The sequence below is a fragment of the Lepisosteus platostomus genome, chromosome 11 (genome assembly GCF_059453375.1).
Source record: "Lepisosteus platostomus isolate fLepPlt1 chromosome 11, fLepPlt1.hap1, whole genome shotgun sequence".
NCBI classification, from domain to species: domain Eukaryota; kingdom Metazoa; phylum Chordata; class Actinopteri; order Semionotiformes; family Lepisosteidae; genus Lepisosteus; species Lepisosteus platostomus.
This window is the reverse complement of record NC_142621.1, coordinates 31503100-31506465: the sequence shown is the minus strand read 5'-3', so window position 1 is coordinate 31506465 and position 3366 is coordinate 31503100.

Here is a 3366-nt window from a genome sequence, read left to right as displayed (position 1 = left end):
GTTGGATGTGTCATTTGTCCTGAAAACCCATGGTCTTCCTCTTTTCAAGAGGCCACGATAACTGTTGTTTTCTGCACAGCACAGTGCCCAGGCATGATCGTAAGAACGATCTTTAAGGAGATGCCGATACTCAGTCAGGCACTAATGTGTTTTTTGTATGAAACATCCATCCATTTTCTAATCGCTTTATTCAGTACAGCATCGCAGGGGAGCTGGATCCTATCCCAGCAAGCAACAGGAGCAAAGGCAGGATACACCCTGGATGGGATGCCAGTCCATCTCAGGACACACACAAACACAAACATATGTCCTGTGAACGTGAGAGGACAATTTGCAATTAACCTACTGCATGTGAAGAAAGGGCACGTGGATACAATGCACATGCAAACAGAAGGTACTCTTACCACTGCTAATCTTACCACTGCTCCACTGTGCAGAGCTCTTTCTAATTCAATTACCCTTACAACTTCCCTTTAACTCAGTGCAGAGTTCATCAGGTTGCCTCATTACCAGTTTGCTCAATTAAAACACATTTATATGATTTGTATTGTACAATATATTTAAATTCAGTCTCACTGCCTGTGTTATAAACCTGCACACAAAGTATGAACATGAACAGGCGTGTAAAAAATACTCCGACCAAGCTGTCCCATATGTAATTTACTTGGGGAAGAGTGTAAAAAATACATTAAATTTAAAAGGAACATAATCCTTAATATGTAACAGATTAAAAATTCAAAGTTTCCTTCTCAACAGAGCATACACCCATGCATTTTTGAAACAGGATCTCCACGATGTGTTAGTTTCCACCCGGTCCTCGTCCCCACCGCGGGATGCCCTGTACAGTGGCGGGAGGCGGAGCTGGCCGGGCCCCGGGGCGGCGGGGGATTAGTGAGGCGCCGAGGGGGCGGCTGGCGTATGCGAGGAGCACAGACATGCGTGGGGGGCCTCAGGTGGGGAGGCAGCCCGCGGAGGCTCCTGCGCGGGGGCGAGATTTGGGGGACCGGGGAGGGGGTAGGCGTCTTCTGTCTTCTGTCTGCCACCTTGAGGTGGGCGTGACATCAGAGGGCTCGTCAGCCGGGACCGGACCGACGAATTACAGCGGGATTCGACAGGCGAGAGACAAAGCCACTCGTACCCCCCCTTTTATTCAGAGCCGCCCAACCACGCTCTCCTTAAACGAAACTTCAAGTTCATTCTTAATGGGTCCTTTGTGTTCCCCTCCCCTGCCGGGGAGGCTGCGCTCCTCGGCGGTCTGACTTGGGCGCGCTGTAGGCGGAAATACTCTGTGGCGTGCGCCGCCGTGTCAGAATGCCCCGCATGCACATGCTTGATGTGGGTTCGACACGCAGGTGCCGGTGGTGCAGAAGAGCACGCAGGTTTCATTGCAGCCACTGGTGGGGAGTTTATGAGCTGGAACAAATAAAAACCAAGCAAGGCGCCCCTACCCCAATATAGACATGCAGCAGTAGCATCTAAAAAAGTGTCAACTAACACCCCCCACAATTGCCGACAGCTGGCAATTCGTATTGGAAAATATATTTCACAATATAGTAAATATTATTTTCGGTACTACTTTGATTTGTCAATGACACCTGTGCTGGTCTAGTTTACTGATCTAGTGAGTGGCAATGAAGAAGTTCTTGTGAACTGATGCATTTATGATGCCAGTAATTGTCTGCTACAGAATAAACAGCACAGAAAGCAAGTAAATCCCATCAACGGGATCGTTTTTCTTCATAGATAAATCTCCTGTTTTGCATCGTTTATTCCCTACTAGCCTTCAGCACATTTTCTTCTTTCTACTCTTCAGAATAAATCGTTTTTTTTCTACACACAGACCTGAGTTCTTTTTTCCATGGGCCGTGGAAGTCTGAAGCCGGCACCATCTGCAGTTCAAAAGCAGCCTTGCCGAGTTACAGCAGCTCCGTGACTTTAAATATCCAATCTTCCAGAGCAGCCTCAGCTACTCCCGGAGAATCCCATAATGTCACATCCGGTTTTCTAGATCTTCGCTTTTCACTGCCAAGCAGAAAACGTAACGTCCTCGTTTGTCTTTGGCCTCGCTTACCGCTCACATCTGTGTCTGCCTGCCTCCTGGTGTTTGTCTCACTCTGGGAGCTGATTGTGTTGGCAAATGGATGAGCAGGCCTGTGTGTGTGTGTGTGTGTTTCCTGAATGCGAATTGTACTGAATATGCATGACAGTTATACATTCATGTTCAGTAAAACATTGTGTTTGAACTTCACATCTCTCCATATTGAAACTTGAACATGCAACACCAATTCATGTAAGGAAACCAGGAAACAGGGGTTCAACCTGTCTTCTGTAATTTGTACACATTACAGAATTGAGAGAGCTGAACTCTCTCAGGAGTAACACAAACACATGGGGTCAGAAGTGGATAGTGAAGGGGCATTCATCAACCCACTGTATATACATTTTTTCCTGAATGCTTCTTGAAAGAGCCCAGGTGTGTGGCTGGGAAGCCCATTTCAGCCTTCCACAAATCCTTGTGTGTTTTGTCATTCCCTTCTCCATCCCAGCCTGAATGCCTTTCACTCATTCAAAACCTTTACTTCTATATGTCAAGGGGCTAGCAGGGTGAGATGTGCCATAAGCTTTCTGTATAGCTTCAGGTCAGTACCTGTATCTGTCTTTGTTTCTGTCTCTTGGCATTGTCAGAGAATTACATCAAAGTCAGATCTCAGATGGCTAACCATCTGTGCGTCTGTCCAGCAATGCTTCCCAGTTAGAATTGTCCAGGCCCTTACCACAGACTGAGAAGCAATGTACAAAGGTGTGCCTGCATGCTCATGTCCCATCGTAGAGCAAGTGGGTGGGTTATTGTAACAGGGGAATTTGACTAGTCTACCTGCGTTTCTGTGCCTGTGTTGGTGTGGGAAGGGTTAAGACCCCAGGCAGTCTGTCTCCTTCCTTCTCCCCCCTCTCTCATTTCCCAGGCCCTGCATTGCAATGCTAATTAGCCCAGCTGTCTGGGCCAGCTTGCTCCTGTGCCCCATGGGAACGTGTGCTCAGCTGTCATTTGCCTCCCTTTCTTTCTTTCTGCGGATAAAAGGCTGGGAACCTGCAGCCTCCACCTGCCCCTCTCCCCTCTCTTAGCAGCCCCTGGCCTTCCTGCCCCTCCTCCCCACAGTAAGACCCCACCCCCTGCTTCCTGGGGCACAAGCTCATCACCGCCACAGAGATTAGGAGCCAAAGCCCCTTTGCCCAATTCCTTCCTTCTCTGTGGTTAAGATGTCACATGGCAGCGCCGGATAGCAGCACTGCATCAGTGTCATCGACTGACATCCACTAACAAACACGTACACAGTGTTTGTTTTCCCTACTAGTGCTTCCTGATTT